Below are 15,711 nucleotides of genomic sequence, written 5' to 3'. Positions count from 1 at the left end.
CTATGCATATATTACTGGAGACCCATGTGTTTATATTAACTGCTGGGTTTCTAGTTCTGGTAACTCTCTATTGCCAAATCATCTAATGATGCATGTATCAGAATATGAATCTATTTCTTATTGTCTATTCAAATAGTTGACTAGTCATCTATATTTTCCATTGGAATTTTTTTATTATATCCTTGAATAGAAATTAAATCATTGGTGTAATATTTATGTATTAAAACAAAAATATTACAAATTAGACTAATATGAGTATAATTGCTTAAAATAAAGTCATCAATGTTCAACATGATTCTATACATTCTCAGAATAGCTTTCTGTCCAGTGGCATCTGAGTTATACATGTATCATGACTTCGTGGAAACAGAAAAATTATGAGGAAATGGAGATGAATTTCTATCTATATAAAAGGATTGCCCCAGTTATACTTCAGCAGAGATCCATAATCATGAATTTCTTATATTAACTGTCACTTTACTGATAAGGTAATTTTGCATTTAATATAAGGTAGCAAAGTAGTTTAAGAGAACACAAAGCTAGTGAAAATAGTTTGATTATCAAGAGTTTGAATCTTTTGAAACCCTTGGTAATATCCATTATTATTCGGAAAAACAAATCAGTGACATTTTTGGACATTTTAAAACACCTTATCTAAATGTTGAAAAGAATATTAACTGTATATATAACACAGATAAACTGTAGAGCAGATTAGAAATACACTTCTATATATCAGGTGGTGTGAACATCCAAGCATCAAATTTTTGCATGTATGTTCATCAACTTAGCAACTGACAAAGTGATGAAGGAGTTTTAAATATGAACTATCTTTGAGAATTATTTTTGGGTATAGGTTTTAAAATGTGTCTACCAACATTTCATATTCATGCCATGCAATTATATTTATAAGCAATAGCACAAAACTGCTAAAAATCTGAATATTTACAAAAATAAGATCTAAGAAAGAGAGCCACTCAACATAAAATGTGACTTATTGGTCCATTGAGATTTACACTGACAAATCTGTAGATGGATTTTTTAAAAGTTTGTAACAATAAATTTAATTATTATATTGTTTTGTTTGATATTAAGATCATAATTACTTCAAACATTTAGAAACTATTTGCAGTGATGTGAGAAAGGAATGCCTTTTGTTAACCATGTCTAAAATTCAGGAAACAGGAAATAATGTGAATATCTTATTAAATCACACTTGTTTCTTTGCCCCCACTAACACTAGACCTGTTAAAGAGTGTGTTACTTGTATTTCATATTTATTTTTTCCATATTAAAACTCTAATTCTCTTGTCTCTTTTCTGCTGGATCCTTTAATTTTTGCACTATGGTAAGATATACTAACAAACATCTAATGCCAAATTTCTATTCCAAATTCAAGTATTTTATAGAATCTTTCTATACATAACTTACCTGGCAAGATGTGTCCATTAGTTTAATGGTAAAATGACTGATGTAAGGATAAAAAATTGCCCCATAATTAGATTTAGAGGTTGCTCTACATTAAAGACTTCATGTCTAATACTATAATCTTGGTCCAAAATGCCCTAGTAGGATGCTTAATCCTTATTAGGATGTCTTTGTCCCAGGTTAAGAATAGACATAAAATGGCTACATACAAGAAGTAATGTACCATGAATCTTTACCCTAAGTGTCTAAGTGTACATTCACATACAAAGGGTACTTTGTCTTAAACAAATATCCTTCTTGCAATTAACAGAGATAAATGGGGAAGTTAGATTTCAGATGGTAGTGAGAAGAAATAATGGTTAAGGGCCAAGTTCTAGACAAGAGACAACCTTACCTTAAGGCTCATCCAACATTTTGGAAGATGTAAAAGAAAAAAATTCTAAAAGTCACAAAATAGGGGGTGGGACAGTAAAATGCCATCTTCTAAGCAGTACATAATATGGGAAACACAAACTTACAACCGCCATACATACTCATACTGACTCAGTCCATCTTAATACTCAGTTACTTATCGAACAATAACCCAGGAAGCTTTCCACATAATGCTGATCTTGTGGCAACCCACAGATTCTGGGAGGTATGGTATCAAGTTGTACACCCACTGATGAGTCCACAAGGATCTGATGGTTAGTTACAAACTGAGGTCACAAATATGGCCCTAACTATTGGAATACTGAATGAAACCCAAACTAATAAATAGGGAAGTAGATTGATAAATAACAGTGGGACTGGTAAGTATGGGAGAAATACATTGAGGAGGGACAAAAATGTATAGTGTACATGTCTAAACATATGAAAGAATGTTCAACATCATAACAATACTAAATACTGACTAGATACAGTCTAACATAATAATCACATATTTATTTCTTCTATTGACTCTTCCAAACATCACTTTTAATTATATGGCAATGGGCATGTACATTTGTAACCTACAACTGCTCTTTCCTTACAGACTATACTTTCAGGTACATGAAATGATAAAGTTAGTTCCTTAAGTAAGCCAATGGGTTCTCATTGTCCACAGAATATATTTTAATTCATTTTCTTTTTCTTTTCTTTATTTTGTTTTGTTTTTTGTTTTTCAAGACAGGGTTTTTCTGTATTGTTTCAGAGGCTGTCCTGAACTTGCTCTGTAGACCAGGCTGGCCTTGAACTCACAGAGATCTGCCTGCCTCTGCCTCCCGAGTCCTGGGATTAAAGGTGTGTGCCACCAATGCCCGGATTTAATTTTTTAAGCATGGCAAAGAAATTCGTTTATGAACTGTGTCTGCCACCATTTGCTCTATAGATGTACACTAATTAGCGGAACTGCATGCTTCAAACTTGCTCACTGTGACAAGCTTTGCCACTACTATAAAGTGAGCTAATGGGGTAGAAAGTCACCACATTTACTAATTCTTCATATTATGGCAACCCTATCTCTACTGAAGAGTCATATGTGATTTCTTTGCATCCTATATTAACAGCACTTAAAACCTAGCAATGGTCAGGCAGTGGTGGGACATGTGTTTAATCCCAGCACTTGGGAGGCACAGAATCAGGCAGATCTCTGTGAGTTGGAGATCTGCCTGGTCTACAAGAGCTAGTTCCAGGACAGCCTACAAAGCCACAGAGAAACCCTGTCTGGAACCCCCCCACAAAAATCTAGCAATAAATAAAAGCTTTGCTGATTTGTTTATGACTAAAGCTTTTAAACTGACATAAAATGAAGTTTAGACAGACACTTAAGCTTCCTGAGAGCATTGGACAATTGCTCATCAAAATGACATTTCAGCTACAAACTACATTTGATGTGAGGAAAACCTGGGTATTTTAGCCACCTGTCAAGTATTATAACAAAGTAACTAAAATAATCATTTTATAACTTAGATAAATAAAATATAAATAAGATAACAAATTAGATATAATAAGATAATGATTTTATAGCCTTGGGTGACTTTTTTGGCAATGGTAAATTGGCCATGTTTCTTTTAGGTCCTTATTGAGACATCATTCTATGGCAGAGTGTATGGTAGAAAAAATATGTTCACCTTATGGTCAAACACACAAAAAAGAAACAGAAAAAGAAATGGCTAGAGTTTTATGTACTTCAATGGCATACACTTAATAATATAAAGATCTTCCACAATGTGTTACCTTTAAAATTTTTCACTACTTCTAAATAAAAGCATTTTATAAGTGGAGACATTAATGAATAGGCCTTTGAGGGTATTCCAGATCCAAATTAGAACACTAGATTAACCCTTCTCTTTTGCCACTTGACTGAAGTTCATTTTTACCATTAGTAAAATTGAAAAAGCAAAGTTAATAGTAATTTAGTGGTAGTCATAATAAGTGATTTGTAAGACTATTGTTTGAAATCAAAAGATATTTCAAAATATCTGCTTGGAATACAGTAGGTATGTTTAATTTGGGCTATATCTAACATTCTTAGAATATTTGAAGTGTGATTTTGGAAAGTAAACTGGCATTTCAATCATTTTTTCATTTTAGGAAATATTGAATATTAATATTTATTTAATATTAAATGTTTAGGGGTGTTTTGTGTGTAAACTATCATTTAATGAACATGTATTTATGTGTGTACCTGACACTGCAATAGTAGGAAGCTTACATTAAAAATCCTTAATAGTAGTTAAAACCTGAAGCAAGTGTCCCATTTTGCACGTTTACGTGAAACACACATTCCAAGCTCCCAATTCAGCATTTCATACTCTCAATATTTTCTGTATAACCACTTCCAGAATGCAATTAATGAAAAGAGAAATTGTATCTCCCAATTTCTGGTTAGTTACTGTTAGCAATACTATTGAGAAAGGATCTAGAAAGTCAACCTAATTAACTCAAGATGACTGATAATAAATGTGTGTCTATATAATAAACATTCTCTTCCTGAATAAGATGTGAATTTGGAGCTAACAGGGAATGCAAGACTGATTAGTTCACAAAGGTACGCAGAAGAAAATTATGAGAGAGAATTTTCCCACTCTGTTACCTCTTCAAAACTCTATTAGGTCCTCAATCAGTAGAAGCAGAACTGTTGCTAAAGGCATTAAAGGACCACTCATAAACCTGCTATTAAGGACTTCATTAATTTTTAAGTATAAAATTTCCACATTCGAGAGAAAGGAGTCAAGTATTTAAAAACACATCATCTGATAGAGTCAATATGGTTGTGATTGCTCTTAGCTTTACAGAACAACCTAAGTAGTTGCATTTGACCATTTGTTTCTTTAACCAACCCAGTTGCTCTCAAAGGGATATTGTTCTGTTCTAGGAAACTGCCTGGTGTGTGTTCCATTTTAGAAGTACATTTATCATTGCTCCTGAAATGGCATTTTGCCTTTGGAATCGCTTATAGGAAGCAGTATTCACAAGGCGAAAAGATTTGTGAAAGCCTGAAAATTTCCCTGCAGGAACTCCAATTCTCAAAAATTCAAAAGAGCACAAAAGCTGGGCTATAGTTAATCCATACCATTAAAATAACAATGTTGTGGCAACTATGATGTAACTACAAAAATGAGAAAATAATAATTATTACCATTATTTACCACATACTGCTTCCTAATTTGTGTCCTTTAAACTTTAAGTTTAAAGTACTTTAAACTAGGTATCTCTGTCTTTACCATAGTCTCTTTAAATGTACAAACTAAAGCTTCAAAATTTATGCAATGTTGTAATTATTACACAGGTAATATGTTATCTGACACAGATTTGAACCATATTACCTGTTGTTCCACTCATCCTTGAAATAAGTAAATTAAGTTACACAATGATATGGTAGAAATATTAGCCTCTTTTTATAATAGTTTTCATGTGAAATATTTCATTCATAGATATTTATTGCTTTCTGGGTTTCAAGGCAGAATAGAAAGAGAATACATTAATAATTGGCCTATGCCTACTAGATATCATGGACTTTCCATTTGTTCTTATTTTCAGGAATGCTTGCCATGTTACCTGGCACCAATGTCATCATTGTCATTCAGTATGCAAGAAAAGGAAAGGGGGCTGGGCATTGGTGGCACAAGCCTTTAATCCCAGCACTCGGAGGCAGAGGCAGGCAGATCTCTGTGAGTTCGAGGCCAGCCTGGTCTACAGAGCAAGTTTCAGGACAGCCTCCAGCCTCCAAAACAATACAGAAAAACCCTGTCTCGAAAAACCAGAAAAAAAGAAAGAAAAGGAAAGGTGGATGAGGGTCATGGATCTAGAACGTGAATTCTTACATTTCTTAGAATTTTCATGCATTCTTTAGTGTCTTAGCAACGTGTGACACTTTGATTCTAACGCTCTTCTTAAGCTTGCTTTCCTTATGAATTATGTTGGCATAAATTATATCTAAGTTATGATAAAATAAGGAAAAGGCTATAAGTTTTTCATAAAAAGAGACAAGAGTAATTACTAAATATGATTTTATATTTGTGTGATAATATGCCTTCTTACTGCATTAACTGATTTAAACAATTAATTTAGTAAGACACAAAAATTTTTATCTGTTCATACACAGTTGAAATGTACAATATAATATTTAATAGTTTAAGAACAAGGGTTGTGAACATCAATTTCTTATGGACACAAATATCTTCACCTTTTCTACCACTGAGTTTACAGTAATTTGTTACTGAAGTTACTTATTGACACAATGGTTCTTTGTTATAAATGATCATAAAATCCAGGGGCTTTAACATAGTTTATTTAATTTAGGAGTCTAAAGGTTGGAAATAGAGACATATTTGATTTTGCAATGTGCATTATTTCATGAAAGGTAATTGTGACAAAGGTCATTTATCATACAGTAGTCTAAACTAGCAATGTTGTTGGGTTGGAAGAAGAGCAGTGAGTAAAGAAACAAACCTACAAACAAAATTTTAGAGTATCTGCTTAGACTGAAGCTTTTCTTCTCCCATCATTCAAAGACAGAATGTACAGACTACACAGAATAAATGTATCTATCTATCTCTCTATCTATCATCTATTTATTTATCTATCATCTAAAGTCTCATCATGATTATTAATATCATTCAATATGCAAAATATTCTTTTCTCTAAACCCGTGTCTCCAAAGTTTTATGTAATTTTGTTCATATTTCAAGATCTCATGCTCTCTTTCAGAAAGTAATAGCAGCAATTCTGGTTGTGTGAATACAAAGGGGTGTTAGATGTTGATGAACTACATCTAAATACATGTAGCTTTAAGCATCAATCTCTGAAGCCATGCTGTTTTTCTATTTTTCTTAGTCAGTTATGAAGAAAATATTTAGAAATATCACTTCTTAACTCTTTAGCAGAATTCCAAAACTTTAAAGGTCTGGAGGATTTTCAGAATTTTATACTCCCATATTTTTAAAAATCTTAGCTGTTCACAGCTTTGTATGTACGCAGTTTCCTTATATGTTTTGAGTTTCATATCAATACAAGTTTTTTCTTCTCCTTTGGCTAATGGTTGCAACCATTACTCTTCTGAAAATTACCTCTTTCTGGAAGCTTCATTAATACCTCCTTGGGCTGCCAATCCTCTAATATGTTTTTCCCACTAGATTGACATATTATCCTTATTTACAAAAATCTTTGCTGCAACTATTTATATATTATTTCCTTAGTTAATCACACATTTTTATCCTTTCATTATAACATCATTTTGTTTCTAAAATTCAAATTCCTATATTTGTTATCTACTACTCTAATATTACTACCTGAGAAAAGAATCTCTTCTTAGTAGTTTTAAATGCTAGCCATTTTTTGTCAAAAACATTTAGTAATGATTTAGAAATAAATTGTTTGGGCCATTATTCAGATTTTACTTGGCCTCGCTGGCACATTTGAAGGCTGACTGGCTGCCATCCAGGGTATCAGCCATGACTAAGCCATGTTTCTGAGGACCTGACTGCTTTCAATTTTCTGTCTTAATTTTTGATTTAGTTTTTGAAAATTTCAAACTGTTTTCTAATATTTCATTGGCAAAACTAGCTTCATAAACAAGCCCATAATTGATACAGGAAGGTACTAATAAAAAGGTCAACATAAGAAGATAGGAAAAATTGTAGTCATTACTTCAGCAAATATGGCATAATTGTAACTGTTTCAATTATGAATATTTATTTTCTCTCAAAAAATTGTAGATGATTTGAAAAACTAATTATGGCAATTTTAGTTTTGGTAGCAATGATTTAGCATTTATTTTTAAAATAGAATATAAGGAAGACAGAAAAATAGTTCACGAAGATGATGACTTGTACTTTTTAGTATCCAACAGGTGATAATATAATAATCAAAGAAACTAGTGGGTTCAGAAAACTATGGGTTGGACTGGAAATTTACATAACTGTATAGTGCATGGTCTAGTTAAAAGCAGAGATATTCTTCCATTCTAGAAGATCACACAAACAATTTGTCAGACATTCAGTATTTTTTTCAAATGAGGACTGAGATCTAGATTTTGATGCAAAGTACTTTTAAGACTATGGCAAAAAATAAGTGAATAATAAATCTACTACTAAACAGATTTTTATTATGTAGAATCACAAAAGAAATATATACAGCTTAAGTCTAGACCAGTCCCATGGCTTGTCAGATGTTTTGGAAGGATATTTGTATAGGCAAATAAATGGTTCCTAATTTGAAATTCAACATGTCACAAATTGTTCTAATCTGGCAGTAAACTCCTAGAAATTAGCACATCAATGAATTTTTAACTTTCCAGTAATATTACATAGGTATTCAGATATTTCCTTAGTTTCATGATGACCATACAAATTAATAGTATAAAATGGCAATTTGATCAGAAGCCTGTTTCAGACTAATTTAGGTTTAATTAAAATCTCATGAATGTGTCTAGCACCAAATAGCCAGTGGCAAATAGCCAGTGATTGGGTGAAACTCCTAGGTTCATTGTTCTTTGTAAAGTAGGAAAATAAAATATGTGAAAACTATACAGAGTAGTAAAACTAAGTTAAACGTAATCATCACCACTAAAGCTTCAGAAACCACTTCATGTTGCCATACATTAAATAAGAACAAATCTTTTCTTGGTCTCAAAATTAATAGGTATTTAGCACATGTGATACAAGCAATATAATTTTTACTTATGGGAGTTATGTTGTCTCTCCTTCTGAGCAATGGATTTGAAAAGGGAAGTTCCATGGCAGCATAGATTTAGGACAGAGTGAACAGGATAGTAATGCACAATGACATACTGTCCTAGCATTTGGGAAACAGAAATGGTCCCCTAGAAGTAAGGCTTTCAGTGTCAAAACAAGCAGAACAAACTAAAACAAGTTGGACTTAAAATCCACATTGAGGAAAGAACTGCTAGAAAATTTTGTCAAAACACATATCCCAAGCAAGAGTTTAGAGAAGACATTTTAAATATTTCTATGTACATTTAAAGTATGTTGCCATTATTTATTTCTATGACTGTGTGTTATAAGGACAAGTAGGTAAACATGTAGGTATGTTGCCATTATTTATTTCTATGACTGTGTGTTATAAGGACAAGTAGGTAAACATGTAGGTAGACATAGTTTGTTTTAATGTAAGAAAAAAATGTTGCTACCTGAAGACTGAATTAAACAGCTCAAGAAATAGTCTTTGATGAGAATTCTCGAGTGATGGCACAACTTCATAATGATTACTTAGTAATTCAAATATTGCTTCACAGTCACCTACAGCTAAGCACTGAGATGAACCTCTGGAATCCAGTTGCAGAAAGGGAGGAGTGATGAGAAAAGGGTCAAGACCAGGCTGGAAAACCCCCCAAAATAGCTGACCTGAACAAGGAGGAGCTCATGGAACCCAGACTGATGGCTGGGAAACCAGCATAGGACTGTTCTAGACTTCCTGAAAGAATATGTCATTTTAGAGGTCTGGTTAACCTATGGGACCTCTGGTAGTAGATCCGTACATATCCCTAGTACATGAATGGAATTTGGAAGCCCACTCCACATAGAGGGATACTCTTTCAGCCTAGACACAAGGGGTTGGGTCTAGATCCTGCTTCAAATTATATGACAGACTTTGATGATTCCCCCTTGGAAGGCCTCAATCTCTTTGGGGAGCAGAAAGGGTATAGGAAAGGGATAACTAGGGGTCAGGGGAGGCTGTGAGGGAGAGGGAACTGGGATTGACATGTAAAACAAGTGTTTTTCTAATTTAAATAAAAAGGAAAAAATAATTAGGACTGAGAAATAAATAAATCAATGGTTACATAAATAAATAAATGAAGTACTAATAAATGCTACAATCTTGCAAATACTATGCAAAGCAAAAGAAGTCAAGGCTAAAATTATATCATGTGATTCAGGTTCTGTATCGATGTAATGGTGTTTTTTATGGGTTTGATGTAAAGATTCTGGAATAGGAATAATTGTTACATGACAAATATGCTAAATAATGCTAATGGTCAATTTTACAATTTCTGTATTTTATCACAATAAGATACTCTCAGAGAAAAACAATGGAATCTTGAAATTCTCAGGCAAATGGATGGCACTAGAAGAAACCACTCCGAGTGAGGCAACCCAGTCACAAAAAGACAAACATGGTATGTACTCACTCATATATGGATTTTAGACATTGAACAAAGGATTACAATCCTTTGGCAATCCACAATGCCAAAGAAACTAGGAAACAAGGAGTACCCTAAGAGAGACATACATGGTCCTCCGGAGAAGGGGAAAGGGACAAGATCTACTGAGCAAATTGGGAGCATGGATGAAGGGGAGAGGGAGTTAGGAGAAAAGACAGGGAGAAGAGGAAGTGAGAGGAGGACATGAGGGAGCAGGAAAATTGAGTCAGGGTGGCGGAGGGAGAATAGAGGAGAACAAGTAAAGAGATACCATAATAGAGGGAGCCATTATAGGTTTAATGAAAAATCTGGCACTAAGGAAATTTCCAAAAATCTACAAGGATGACACCAACTAACAGTCTAAGCAATAGTATAGAGGCTACCTTAAATGACCTGCCCCGATAATGATATTGATGACTCCCTTATATGCCATCCTAGAGCCTTCATCTAGTAGCTGATGGAAGCAGAAACAGACACCCACAGCTAAACACTGAGCCAAACTCCTGGAATCCAGTTGCACAGAGGGAGGAGTGATGAACAAAGGGGTCAATACCAGGCTGGAGAGCCCCACAAAAATAGCTGACCTGATAAAGGGGGAGTGCATGAACCCCAGACTTATAAATGGGAAACCAGCATAGGTCTGATCCAGATCCCCTGAATGTGGGTGTCAAGGGGAGAGGCCTTAGCAATCTATGGGGCCTCTGGTAGTAGATCAGTATTTATCTGGAGCACAGTAATGGAATTTGGAAGTCCATTTCACATAGAGAGATGCTCTTTCAGAGTAGACACATGGGTGAGGGCCTAGGCCCTGCTCCATAGATATGACAGACTTTGATGATTCCCCATGGAATGCCTCTCCCTCCCTGAGGAGGAGAAAGGGGATGGGATAGGGAATTAATGGGGAGGAGGGGAGTGTGAGGGAAATGTGATTGACATGTAAATGATTGATTCTAATTTAAAAAAAGATACTCTGTCACATCATAGTTGTTCAGCAAGTATCAGCTATAATTAATAACTGATTTATGGCCTTTTATGTGCTCTCAGGACAAAAAATAGTGCTTCAGTAAACATTAGTAAATACTCATGCAAGAAAGAATTAAAATTTCATTTGTAAATGAAATATTACTAGTTCTTTATTGTCAAATTGGTTTATGCATGATGTAATTAAGAGAGGAGAGTATCTTCATTTAGCTAAGATAGCAAATATGCATTAAAATATCTTAGATTTGCTATCAAAACAGAATAGAACAATTTCCAAAGGGCAGTAGTGAAACTAATATCAATCTGGGGTTAGTGTAGCAACTGATATAAGCTGTCAAGCCACCTTTGAAGCAGACTTGAATAAGAGACCAGCCATGGATGAAGAAAGACTATTGTAGAAGAGAATTAGAAACAGTCACAGAGAATAGTGAAATAATTCAAGCATTAAATTAATTCTTAAATGTTTACCAAAGAGATGACGAGAAATACGCCTCCTCCTCTACTTCTCCAGGAGTGTTTAAGCTACTAGAGTGATTGAAATGTCAACCAAGCAGATAGTATCAGTGCCCCATTTAAACCTGAATTTTGCCTGAACCAATTTCTGTATCATTCGCTTTAAGGAAAAAAATCTTAAGCTATATCCTTAACCTCTTGCATTTGGATCACATACTACCAGGAAATGGCAAGATGGAAGCCTTAGTCACATTTCAAAATACTTCCATCTGCCAGAGACTACCACTTTTATTACCCACAGGACAGAACACCCCTTCATGAGATTGAATGAAAAAAGAATTGGCTATTTCCCAAATTCTGAGGCAGTAATAACACAAATCTGGATTTAATTTTCAAACTCTTTGCTTACACAATACAGGCTACATGAATTTGTTAATTTACAATACTCCCCCAAACTTACTTCCTTATTTGATGTAAGGGCAAATTTTTTTTCAAATTACTAATTGCATGAGAGTAAGCTAGAGTGTAATACAAATAAGGTTACAAAGATCAACAGAAGTTATATTTACTATGTTCTGAGTAGAAGCAATTCTGTACATTACTCTCATGGAGCTACAGAGAAAAAATAGGGGCACATTCTAATTTTCTGGAGTTCATACATTCTGCAGCAAGATGGGACAAAAGATTCTAATTTGACAAATACATACTAAGGTACTAAGGGCTTAAAAGTCTTAACAGGTTCATCTTAGAGTGCATATACATCACAGTTTACGGGTGAAGAAATGAGAAGTATCCATTTGATGATGCTTATGTATTCTTTTGCTCTGCATCTTCTTTGTTTGCCTATTTTAAATAACATCTTGTTTTACTCTCCAAAACTCCATTGTTTTGATTATAAATTCTGTGTTCATTACGATTATTGACGTAATAGATGTCAGAATCCTTATTTTGCTCTTTTTTGGAGCACAAACTTAAACTGGGAATTGTATAATAAGAATCTGAGAGAAATCAACTGCTGCTTTCTGAAAGCTTTTTGTTAATATAGTCATTTTCAGATCTCCATTCATCTTTATGTAAGCACTCTTATCTCTCTTTACCCCATGCTATCTGCTCTGTCATACTTATCTGTTCTCTCCCACCATTATCACAGTAACTACCACAAATTTCAATTGTAGACATTAGAAATTCAGTACTTGCATTGTTGATTCATCTATTAGCCCAATTTTAAAATTCCTTGACTGACAATTGAGTCCCTCGGAACACTTAATCTTATGGGTGGATTAGGTGGATATTAGGTGGGTATAAACTGACTCTAAAAATATTCTTTCACTTCAAAAGATCTAAAAATCCAGCATAGTCACACACTAAAACTTCCTCTTATTGATGAAGTAAAATCATGACATAATTCCTGCCTAACAAGCTTGCTTTAAGCTCCTGGAAATTATATATTTGTTGATTCCAATGTTTTCTGCCAAATAAACAGCATAAACCTGGGCTTGCTTTCTTTTTCCCAAAGTAGACATGAAAATATCTTTTTTCTATTATTGTTATTGCTCTATATAAGTTTTGACAACATGGAAACAAGGTAATGTATTTGTACCATATGGTTTCCCATAAAACCTGCATCATAACCATTACTCAGTAACTGTATTGTGAAAAAACATGAAGTAATTATCACAGGCGATATTTCTGGCTCTTTGACAAATTTTCTCCTTTTGATTTTCAGAATTACAAATGACACATCTGAAAGGACTCCCTGTTCTAATAACTCAACTTCTCCAGTGAACAACACAAATCGCAGAAACCCTACAAACTCATGAAAATTGAACAATGCGCAATTGCACCATCCGTGGGTCAAGGAAGAAATCAAAAAAAGAAATTAAAGACTTCCTGTAATTCAACAAGAATGAAGCCCCAAATTGCTTTCAAGTAATACATAAAATATTATTAATGTTATTAATCTTTGCATAACCGTATTATGTACTATTAATTTCATGTCTTGATTTGTAAGGTTTAAACCTCTACAAGTGTTACTTGTTTTTTCTCCCATCAATATGTGTCAGTCTTTGCTTTGGGATGAATGTTCTAAGCAATTGTATTCCCTGTAGCAATGCACATTGCATATGAGGCTCTATAATTTATTGACAGATGAGCATGTCTTCTTTCTCTTTGAAAAAGGGAATTGGGGATTATAGTAAATTCTTTTTTAAAAAAAATTGGCTTAGGGAAATAGTTCTTTTTTATTTAAATGAAAAACAATCTTATTTTACATAGGAATCTCAGTTCCTTCCCTCCCATTCTCCCACTTCCTGCAACTCCCACCATCCACTCTTCAGAGAGGGTGAGGCCTCCCATGGAGATCATCCAATTCTGTCACATACTTGGGGCAGAACTGAGGCCCTCCCCCAGTATCTAGGCTGAGAGAGTATCCTCCACATGGAATGGACTCCCAAAGCCCATTCGTGCATAGACACTGCCAGAGGCCCCATAGACTGCCCAAGCACCCTCTCTGACACCACGTTTAGGAGGCCTGGTTTGGTCTTACGCAGATTTCCCAGCTGTCAGTCTGGAGCTCCCACTTGTTCAGGTCAACTTGTTTCTGTAGGTTTGCTCAAAATGGTCTTGACCCTTTTGGTAATCAATCTGCTCTCTCTACAACTGGATTCCAGAAATTGGGCTCATTGCTTAGCTGTGAATCTCTGCTTCTGTTTCCATTAACTACTGGATGAAGGTTCTATGATGGAATTTAGGGTAGTCATCATTGTCATTATTGGGGAAGGGTATTTAAGGTACCCTCTCCACTATTGCTTAGATTCTTAGTTGGGGTCATCCTTGTGGATTCCTAGGAATTTCCCGAGTGACAGCTTTCTCATTAAGCCCATAATGGCTCCCTCTATCAAGGTATCTCTTTCCTTGCTCTCCTTCTGTTTCCTTCCACTAACTCTACCTTCCTGATCCCACATTTTCTACCCCCTTCTCTGTCTCCTACCTCCCTCTCCTTTCCCACATGCTCCCCATTTACTCAGGAGATCTTGTCCCTTTCCCCTTCTCCAGGGAGGTGTGGGTTTATATATGTCTCTCTTAAGGTCCTCCTTGAGTTCTAGATTCTCTGGGGTTGTGGATTCTTGTATTAAAACAGTGTTTAAGAGAGAATTTCACATTCATCAACAAGTTTTTTCCAAATATGAACATGTTCAAGTAATGAAATTGCTTATGTTTAAACATTTAAGTGTTTTAAATTATTCTACAATAAAAGTAGGTCTTTGTGAAGGACATATATTTTTACTCACCATGAAATTGCTTCACCAGGCCAGGGTGTTCATGACTTGACAACCTCTAACCAGATTCACTTCATTACTTGTTAGTAGAAAAGCTTCTGGCAATGGAAGCCTCATTATATTCTGAAAAATTGGTCTTTTGAGGACATACACTAAATATGTCCAAAAATGATATAATATAATATATTTATACTAATAATTTAATATTAATAATTGTATATCTATTATAATATTATTAAAATATTATTATGTACTATATAACTTTGTATTATAATACTATAAATAAGAATTTCCAGTTATGAAAGAGGATGATTTCTGTTAAATATCTCAGACATTCAGCTAGGAAGCTGACGGGGCTAAATTCCAGAGTAAGGATGAAGTTGAGTAGACAAACCTGTGTAAAGATACTCATTGGATAAAAACATATAGGATTGTGAGTACCTTCATTGAGAAATGTGTAGGAGTCAAAAATATATGATTCTTGCAGGAAAATAGCATCTAGAAACTGAATTACTGAATTATTCTACAATTTTGTAAGTAAATCTTTGTCTGGCAATAATCCATAATTATAACTAACTACACAGTAAGAAATCCTGTCATGAACTAAATTTTCAGTATAACCTGAATGTAGGATATTCATGTATGAAATTATCAGACAATGACAATAGAATGTGGCTACTAAAGAATATTTTTTTAAATTGTGAGAAATAAGAACTTAAAGAGATTGTATGCTAATTTTATTATGGAAAAAATAGATAACTGAAAATACTCAAAAGATAAGTTTTTTAAAATGTGTATACAAATGAATAATGAAGTAGTACATTGGAGATTATTCTATAAATTTATTTGTTTGAAAACATTGGGAAACAAAAAGTGATGAATGACAATAAAGACTATCAGCCATGCAATTTATCTGATTCTTCAAATTTGTGTAAGTCTATTATGTTT

Source organism: Mesocricetus auratus, unplaced genomic scaffold (genome assembly GCF_017639785.1).
Source record: "Mesocricetus auratus isolate SY011 unplaced genomic scaffold, BCM_Maur_2.0 Super-Scaffold_100003, whole genome shotgun sequence".
Lineage (NCBI taxonomy): Eukaryota > Metazoa > Chordata > Mammalia > Rodentia > Cricetidae > Mesocricetus > Mesocricetus auratus.
This window is presented reverse-complemented; position numbering follows the sequence as displayed.